Raw genomic sequence first — 10,734 nt, forward strand, 5'->3', positions numbered from 1 at the left:
GGTACTTACTTTTGAAGTAACCAATAGGACACATAAGGCACCACAAAAAAGAACATGTGTAAGGATCCACAGACTTCTTTTCATTTTTTATTGTGTTTTTTTTTTTTTTTTTTTGCTACCAGCATGTGGAAGGCCAGTGGTTTTAAAATTATGTTTGTTTTCTGAGGAAATGCTTCCATGGATGCCTCAGACAGAAGGAGGGGAATTGGACTTCCCAACCCCTCCCCCACCCCACCCCCACACACACACAAATGTATTTATTTGTTTTATAGAAGAGAGATATCAGAGCACTTTTCTAGTTTGTGAACTGCCAGGAATTGAACCCAGGCTCCCACACATGCAAGTTCTCTACTCTGCTTACCTACTGAGCTATATGGGTTTCCCATTTATTTCTTATTATTATATTTATTTATTTATTTATTTATTTATTTATTGGCTAGAGACAGCCATAAATCTAGAGGGAAGGGATAGAGAGGAAGAGAGACACCTTAAGTAGTGCTTCCCCACTTGCAAAGCTTTCCCCCTGCAGGTGGTGACTGGGGGCTTGAACCTGGGTCCTTGTATATTGTAACGTGTGTGCTCAACCAGGTGCACCACCACCCAGCCCCAAGCTTCTCATTTCTGTGCCAACAAGAACAGCTCCACTTTTAAGTCATACAATGTGCCTCCAGATGAAATTGTATCTTCACAGTAATAACTGACAAAGTTGGGTTTTTTTAAGCTTATTTCAGGAGAGTCCAAATGTTGGTTGTGCCATTTAGTGGTTATGTGGGATGCATTGGATCGACCTTCTCGTGGTGCATCCCGTGAGTACCCATTCATTGGGGAAACTGACGATCCTTCCTAGCCGACTGAATCGACATGGATCCCAGTCACTTTCAAAGCCAGCAACAAGCAGATCCTGACAGCTTTCAACCTGACACTGTTGACTGGCTACGGAAGAAGGGCAAACACTAGAAGAAGAAGAAGAAGTGGCTATAAGAAGTGACTTATAAGAAAATATTTTGTTTATTGATGCCTCCTTTCCTTTATCTATAAAAGCAGAATAATAACAATACCTAAATGAGAAGGTTTCTATGAGGATTAAGTACTTTATGTTATGCAATGTTAAGCTCAGTGATGCATACAGGAAGAGGTCCCTGAGAAGTGTCATTTTGTTTGATTTCATTTGGGAATTTTCCCCCCATCAATGTTACAAAGAACTGACCCTGAAAGGGGGGCCAGGTGGTGACAGGAGGTGAAACACCTGATTAGGTGCACACATTACAGTGTGCAAGGAACCAGGTTCAAGCCCCTGGTCCCCACCTGCAGGGGGAAAGCTTCAGGAATGGCGCAGTAGAACTTCAGGTTTCTCTCTGTCTCTTTCCCTCTCTATCTCCTCCTTCCATCTCAACTTCTCTATGTCCCTATCCAATAATAATAAACAAATGAAAATATAATTTAAAAAATAAAATAAAATAAAAAGAAATGACTGCAGGAAACTACATTGTTTGAGCATTTGCCATAGTATGTGGAAAACACTATATACATATTACTTACTTTCATTTCATATTCTCTCATTTCGACCTTAACATGGTCCCTCTGAGGAGGGAAGTATTGCTAACACTTCTGCTTTAATGAGGCAACTTCAGAGATTTAGCCCTCTAATAGATCCCTCTTTCCACCATCACTGGTCACTTCCATCAGGAACATTAGCATAAATCCTCCCGTGGGTCAATCCAGGAACTTGTCCTCCTTATAATGTAGCAAAGGTAGGGACTGCCCCAATCTATGAAGGGACGCTGGGCCTTCCTATCCTGCCACTCAAGGAAGATTGGTCCTGAAATGAGTGCAGCCTAGAATGTTCCCAGCTATGACCATGAACTGCAGTGAGGTTAATTGCATTCATATATTTTCTTCAAGTCTGGAAACTACTCTTGCCCTAATCCAGCTTTCTAGCCCTATTCTCAACTCTAACACCATTTTCTCAGACAATATTTTTGTCCAACTCCATGTTAACTAACAAACTCAACCAAAATTAACAAAGTCACAGGCTCCTAGAAACATACCTAAAATAGACATCCACATTTCTTTCCACCCTAACATCCCTATTCTCATCTGCTCTATTCCTGCCTTTGGGTTCCTGTTTAACATTTTATCCTGCATTATATCTTACCACCTTTCATCCATCAAGTTGCAGATGCTATCAAAATTCTATCCTAACTTTCCTGGGCAGATGACCTCACCAATGTATCTCAAAACCTCACCTCTCCAGAGCCCTACCCCACCAGGGAAAGATACAAACAGGTTGGAGATATGGATTGACCTGCCAATGCCGATGGACAGTAGAGAAGCAATTACAGAAGCCAAATCTGCCACCTTCTCCACCCCCAAAAACATTTTGGTCCATACTCCCAGCAGGTATGACTTGGTAAGCAAGAGAAGACAGGATCATGAAAAAAATGGGTGTGTGTGTGTAAATAAATACAAATATAGACAGATAGTTGTAGAACTAACAGTTAACCCATATCTGCAGCCTGGGGAGAACTTGTGTATCTTCTAATGGAGAGAATAAAGATACAGAAATCTGTTACTCGGAATAGTGTAGCACTATATATATAATTTTGTAAACCAATATTAAATCACTAGCAAAATAAAGGAAAAAAATATTTAGTATCTCCCTCAAGGTCACAGGTCATAAAAGGCAGAACTGGACATTTTTTAACTATTTTTTAAAACTCTAGACCTTTACTGAGTTATGGTTTATTATTATTATTTCTTTTTACAGTATAGTCTTTTTTTCTTCAACCACTCCCACCACCAAAGGTCTGTGTTCCCACCCCCACACCAGAATTGGGATTCAAACACCAGTCAACAGTGGAGTCTGTACCCATAAGTCTGTACCCTTAATTTTTCAAAGAAGTCAAGTATAGGTCCTGTAGTAAAAGGAAGTTTAAAAAAAAATACAAATGCAGGTCCTCTAAGAGGATTCAAAGTTCAAATTGCCTTCTGGAAATGTCGACTATTTAGTTGAACATTTCAACTTCAATAAGTCATGTATTATAAATAGCGCACGCACTATTTCCAAACAAAAATAAGAAGCCATGAGAGTGATATGAATTAGTGTGGGAAAAGAAGCAGGAAAATGCTTATAGATCAATCAAGCCTTTTGCATTAGCAGAAACATTGCAAGGACACTCAAGAATGCACTTTCCAATTCATTTTGAAAACTCTTTTACTGGCTTCCCTTCTTGCAGCTGCTACCCCTTATGTGGTAAGCCGTGCTGAAAGAACAGAAAACCTGCCTTTCTTGTTGTAGACCCACCACCATCCTTCACTTCCTGGCTTAGGCTGGAGCACAGTGAGCTTGGCAGTGTGTGTTCCACTCTGCTTTCAGTATCCTAGGTCCTGTGAAGATGATGGTCCTTTAGCTTTCAGATTTGGAGGAAATATATGTTATTTTTCTGGTGGGGGGGTCACAATATTTGCCCCTGTTTGTTTTTCCCTGTTTTGAGATATTATGCATAATAAAGCAAAATTTAATTCCTACTGTGAAAAGCTCCCTCTACTAAAGACTCCTGGTCTTCTTTCCTGGTTCCTTGGCCTACTCCTCACTAGTCCCCACTTGACATGACTATGGGGGCATACAAATTCCTAACAAAGATTTACCATGTTCACTTTAGTTAAATCCTGTTGAGATAGCAAGATTTCTTTCTTTCTTAAAGATTTATTTGTTTATTTATGAGAGAGAGGAGGAAGAGAAAGAGAGAAAAAAAAAAAAAAAACCAGAGGATCACTCTGGCATAGGTGATGCTAGGGATTGAACTCTGGACCTCATATTTGAGAGACCAAAGGTTTATCCACTGAGCCACCTCCCAGGTCACAACAGCAAGATTTCTCAAGAAGGAGGATGAAGAGCTGTGTTCAAGTGCTACTGATATTACCTGGTTCTGTAACTTCTGGTAAGTTGTTTCTTCCTCTCAGTCCCAAATTTGAGAATGTTGAAATGGTCATAAGAGTCACTTATCCATTTGCTCAGTCACATTTACTAAGTACCCAGTGTTTGCAAACTCTGGGAAGAACACAAAGGTAAATAATACAAGACTGTGAAATTCGACTGCTTACAATCTAAACCAGGAGAGAGATATCAGAAGAAGTCAGGAATGAGGAAGTAGGAGTGCCCTTGACAAGAGATGTTTCTGTCTGGAATAACTAGAGACAGGAGGAGCTGACCAAGACTAAGCATTTCCCAGTCTTATTTTGCAACCACAGGTTAGCGAGGGATTCAAATGGCATAAGGAATTTGAAGCCTTTGAAAACACTGAGAGCAATTTCCCTGCGTCACAGATGCTGTTGGTAACATTCCCAGATACCCTGCCTTTACCACTTTAATGCAAACTGGGGGTTGAAACCTGTAGCACCTGCCTGTGTTTCTGCCTCAGGGAGTTTTCCAGGCTCCAGAGCATGCCTGCTTTGCCACCTGCGCAGAAAGCAATGTTACAGTGTACATGCCAAGGAACCAGGGACCCAACTCCTACCCTGTACCCAGAGTAGCACTCAACCAAATAAATACCATTACTCCTTCAGCCCTTGTGTGGAATAACTTAGGTCTATGTTCTACACTGCCTGCCAGATTTTTCCCAATAGACTAAAACTACAGTTGCCTGCAGGAGTAACTTGCTTGATCACACATCATATATTGGCTGCTTTTCCCCTCTGTGTTACTTCTCTCTCTCCCCCACCATCCCTAGACCCAGGAGCTGCCAAAGAAATACTTGCACATGGGTCCTTTATCCCAGAGTATGCAGTGGAGTGAATCCAGACTGGGACAAGATGTAAGCCATTTTTTAAAAAGTTATTATCCTATATCACTTTGAAGTATAGCCAGGATTATAAACACTATTTTGCATTAAAAAAAGCACTGCTCTGTATTTATAAATCCTCTTGTGCATAGTTAGAGTTTGATCCATTTTGGCCATTAGAATATAATCCATGCTGCAGAATTTCCCAATTCCATACCAACTAGCACTTAAAAAAATGCTGAGGTATTTTTTCCTTACCCTGATTTCCACTGCAGTCTCTAAACCGCTCTCTCTGGTTCATTGTACCTCAATCTAAACACACACACACACACACACACACACACACACACACACACACACACACACACCTTCTCACTATCTCTGGAGACCCTCACCCAGAAGGTAATTTTGACCAAATGACTCCCAACACGAACAGAACCGCTGATAATTTAAAAGGCATTTGTTACTTATAACACTTCACATCTATCTGGTAGAAAATTGCTGCAATATTCCTATATTTGTGCAGAAAGATGCTTGATGGTCATTCTCAAGAAAACAAATGTGCAGGGGCCAGGTGGTGGCCCACCTGGTTAAGTGTACATGTGACAGTGCTCAAGGACCTGGGTTCGAGATCCTGGTCCCTACCTGCAGGGGGAAAGCTTCACAAGTGGTGAAGCAGTGCTGCAGGTGTCTCTCTGTCTCCTTCTCTCTCTGTCTCCCCATTCCTCTCAACTTCTCACTGTCTCTGTCAAATAAATAAAGATTAAAAAAATTTAAAAAAAGAAATGTGCAATGTGTATGATGAGTGATGCCCACTGACATGTGCACCTCTCCGCACTGTCCAAACTGTACAGACCGCCCTGGCTTTCCCTGGCTCACCACAAATGTCTTGTCTATCCCCAGTACCTCCTGCAGCTTACAGGTTTCAGGACTCTGCATGGGCTCACCCACCTTCCTTCCTTCAGCCATTTCTAGTGATTTGTTTTAGTGTGTTTATTCATTTATTGATTATAAGATGAGACTAAGAGAAAGGAGTGAGAGGAGTGGCTCATGGTGGCACACCTGGTTGGGTACACATGTTACAACGTCCCAGGAACTGGATGAAAGCCACTACTCCCCACCTGAGGGGGAAAAGCTTCACTAGCAGTGAAGCTGTGTTGCAGGTATCTCTTCTTGTCGTTCCTTCTCTATCTACCCCCTCCTTCTCCACCTCTCTTTTTCTCTAGCCAATAAATAAGTAAGCTATTTTTACAAAGAAATAAAAGGATGAGAGCACCAGACCACTGCTCATCTCTGACATACTATGAGGCTGGACACTGCACCTGTAGTACCTGGTACCTCAAGTATGCAAGTTGGTGACAGGGTGAGCTATACCCCTCGCCTTTTCGAGGGATGCTTACAAAGCCTTTCTGCTTTGCCAGAAATCATATTGGAGCCACTCTTATCTAGCTTTATGTCCCTCTCCCATGTCCTCTCTAATTTTTCATTTATAACTCAACTTTTACCCTTAGCACATTGTGTTATAATTACATGCTGATGAGTTTGTTTTCTTTAGTGTGGGCTGTGTCTTGCTCTTGGCATCTCTTAGTGGAGGGCATTCAGAAGGCAGCAGAGTGTGGAATGTGGACATTGTGAGGGAGGTTCCGCAATCAACTTGACCTGGTCAAATCTTGATTTAGTCACTTTCTAGTCAGGCGACCTTGGACAAATAACCTCACATCTCTAAAACTCATTTTCCATGTGAATAGAATGAAGATGACATCATTGCCCATTAAATAGGCCACTACTTGTAATTAGTACAAGGCCTGACAGCAGACACACAGTACATACTATCAGCTTTACTCTAAGCTCAATTAAACATTTGAAGATGAATGTGTCTCCCTTTATGCTGACTGTCCCATATAAAAACATACCTTTAGCTTGAGTCAGCTGTATAGTTGCCCAGGAACTGATGCAGCTATGATCTGGCTATAAATGTGACAGAATACATATGTTAGAGGGGATTGTCAACGCAATCATTTTGCTTAAAAGAAAAAAGAAAGTTTCACTATCTACTTGTTACAAGTGAGGAGACCGTGAAGAGCAATCAGTGGTTTATTCTTGGTAACACAAGCATTCATACCACAGGCTGGTCCATGTGCTTTTAACTGAGCTGCAGCCACAGAAGGAAGGGGCCTCATCTTCTGACTGCAGGTCCAGGAAGTGAGAGATGCTGGTGGGTAGGGTACCTACGGAGAAGTGAAAGTTATGAGGGCTTGTTGAAAGACTCATCTGTCTGAGAGCAAATACTGTAAATTCAAAGAACCATTTTCACGGTGAGTTCCAACTGTTTCTCTGTGGCAAGAAAAAAGACTGAAAGGGATGGTAGATGCATAGTCAGGAAGGATTCTGACTACCAAGCAAAGAATTTATCCTGAAAACTGTAGACCAAGAGGCATTCGAAAAGACTGAGCACACCAAGTACTGACAAGGATATGGACCAAATAAAATGCTGGCTCATGGTTGTTCAAAATTAATAATTGTACAAGTTGAGGGGGTGGGAGTGCACGTATTACCATGTATGAGGACCTGGAGTTGAAGTCCCAGTCTCCACCTAGATGGAGCAAACTTGATGAGCAGTGGCATAGTGCTGCAGGTGTTTCTACTTGTCTCTGTCTCTCATCCTCTACCAAAAGAAAATAAGAGAAAATGGTTACTCAGAGTGATGGAGTCACATGCAGGCACTGGAATCCAATGATCCTTACAGCTCCATCCAAGATGAGGTGAAGAAGGTGAACTCACTATTTCTGATAAATGAGTAGTATTCCACTGTGTATATAGACCACAACTTTCTTAGCCACTCCTCTGCTGTTGGACACCTGGGTTGCTTCCAGGTTTGAGTTATTAGAAATTGTGCTGCTATGAACATAGGTATACACAGATCTCTTTGGATGAGTGTGTTTGATTGTTTAGCGTATATCCCCAGGAGGAAAATTGCCAGGCCATAGAGTAAGTCTACTTCTAGCCTTCTGAGCGTTCTCTAGACTTCTCTCCACAGAGATTTGGTCCAACTTATATTCCCACCACCTTTCCCCCACAACCACTCCATCATTTGTTCTTGATATATTTTCTGTTATATGACATAGTCACAGGGGTGAAGTGTTATCTTATTATAGTTGTCTTAATTTGCATTTCTCTGACAATCAATGACTTGGAGTATTTTTTTCATCTATCTGTTGGCCTTTTGATCCATACACAATCAGATATCTACAAAAAAAACCTTGTATAAGTCTTTTATTTTTTCTTTTAAAATTTTTTTAATTAATTTTATTTTTATTGAATAGCGACAGCCAGAAATTGAGAGGAAAAGAGAAAGAGACTGAGAGACACTTACAGCCCTGCTTCACCACTCATGAATCTTTCCTTCTGCAGGTGGGGACAAGGGGCTTGAACCCAGGACCTTGCACACTGTAACAGGTGCACTTAACCAGGCATGCCACCACCCAGCCACCATAAATCTTTTCTTAGTGACTTTATTTACAAAGAACTCCAAACTAGAAACAACCCATATGTTCACTACTTTGAGAACAGGGAAAGATGACTGTGCCATTTTCATACAAGCCAACCCTCAACATAGGCACAAGTTAATAATACACTTAACATCATGGATAAACCTCCAAATATATTGTGCTAACTAAAGTAAATAATACTGCAAACTATATATGATTATTTTCACGTAATCTAAGTTCTAGAATAGAGAGTTTATCTAGAGTAATGAAAGGCAGAACAATGTGGTTTGATAGCTTATTAGATGAGGATTATCACTGGTAGGGTACATGAAGGTATTCTTTGGGTATAAATGATCCATATCTTGATTGAGGTGGCAGTTAATAAGTACAATATTTTGTCAAAAGACACTATGGACTGAAGGTTTACTGTTATTTATATACATACATAAAATACCTTGTAAAAATATATCCTGGAAAAAAGCGCCAAAAATTTATCACAAAAACATCTTTATATAAAGATGAGTATAGACTGTACTTCTATCTCAGATCACTTTAATGGTCAGTAGAACTTGGTTATGAAAATCTTTTTAATATGGTGCCCAGGAATGCACCCAGGACCTCACATGGTCACAATACTGTTAATCCATTTCTCCAGTCCAATGTTTATTCTGTATCCTTTGAGGGAGAAAAAGAAACAAAGAGACAGAAAAAAGGAGAGAGGGAGAGAGACCAGAGCACCTTTCTACAACCAAATACTTTTCTTGAGGCTGCCCACAGTATTCCCATCTAATGCTGGCAACCCAAAATCTCAAGCAGTAATGTCTGTTTTCCTCTGCTTTACCCTTAGAGGCCAATGTGCTATTATGTTAGTGTATTACCCTAATTTGTATGTCTTAGTCACATCATCAGGACCTAGATCAAAACTCAGCATATAGAAGGTAGTATTGGCTGAGTGAGTGATAACTATTGACTATTATTACCTTAGTTTATACAGAACTTCACAGTTTATAAAGCAGCCATATATGCAACATCTTCATAAGTCCTCTAACAATTTATGGAATAGGTATTGTGATATCCATTTACAGGTGAGTTAGGAAGTTGCTTCTTTAAGGTCATATAGCTACTAGGCTCACAGGTCAAACCTTTGGCTTTCAAACCCAGTTCATTAATTATAATCACATAATCATCATCATCATCATAATAATCTGTTGTATTTCTTTGCATACTTTTAGTGTTTAATTCAATTATTATTATTATTATCATTATCATTATTTTACTACAGCATTACTCAGCTTTGGTTTATGGTAGTGCAGGGGATTGAACGTGGGACTTTGGAGCCTCAGGCAAGAGAGTCTTTTTGCATAACCATTATGCTATCTACTCCCACCCTCTCATCCAATATTTACAATTCTTTGAAGTAGTTGTTCTTATAACTGCTATTTTACAGTTGAGGAAATGAAATCATATTAAATAACTTGTCCCAAATTACAGAACAGGCAAGTGGTGAATTCAGAATCTAGGTCCTAAAAGTTTGACTTCAGAGACTTCTTCTCAACCAACCTTTCTACTAGACTTAGCCTAGTTGGTGAAGAGAAATAAGTAATCTGCAATGCAAATGAATATAAATGAACATTTGGATAAGCGCCAGATTTGTTCTAGGACTTCCTGCCATTACTAATCTTTTTGCTTTTATAGCACTTAGCAAAACTTTTTCTTTAAGATCACAGGCAAAAACTGGTTGGGTCATGGGCCCCTTAGAATATATCTAAAATAGACCTACCAGTTTTTTCCAGAACTGAGACCTTAATTCTTCATCCGCAATATTTCAGCCTTTAGGTTCATGATTAGTCAACAATTTGCTCTGTTTTCTATTTTAACTCTTTTTCAGCTACCAGGTTCCAGATGCTACCATGATGCCAACTGAAATACCCAGGGCAGATGACCCCACCATGTGTCCTGAAGCCCCACCTCCTCATATCCCTGCCTCACTAGGGAAAGAGAAAGACAGGCTGGGAGTATGGATCAACTTGTCAATGCCCATGTTCAGCAGGGGAAGCAATTACAGCAACCAGACCTCCCACCTTCTGCACCCCATACTGACCCAGTGTCCATACTCCCAGAGGGTTAAAGAATAGGAAAGCTATCAGGGGAGAGAATGGGATATGGAGTTCTGGTGGTGGGAATTGTGTGGAATTGTACCCCTCTTATATTATGGTCTTATCAGTGTTCCCATTTTATAAATAAAAACTTAAAAAAAAAAAAAAGAACATGTTTCTGAATGAAGAGCTTACTTAGAACTTCAAGGCCAGGCTGGGGAGATTGCATAATGGTTATGCAAATAACTTTCATGCCTGAGGCTCTCAGTGCTTCTAGGTCATTCTCACCTTCAGGAGGGGAAGCTTCAAGAATGGTGAAGCAGTGTTATTGATGTATGTGGGGTGTGTGTGTGTGTGTGTGTGTGTGTG

The sequence above is a fragment of the Erinaceus europaeus genome, chromosome 11, assembly GCF_950295315.1.
Source record: "Erinaceus europaeus chromosome 11, mEriEur2.1, whole genome shotgun sequence".
Lineage (NCBI taxonomy): Eukaryota > Metazoa > Chordata > Mammalia > Eulipotyphla > Erinaceidae > Erinaceus > Erinaceus europaeus.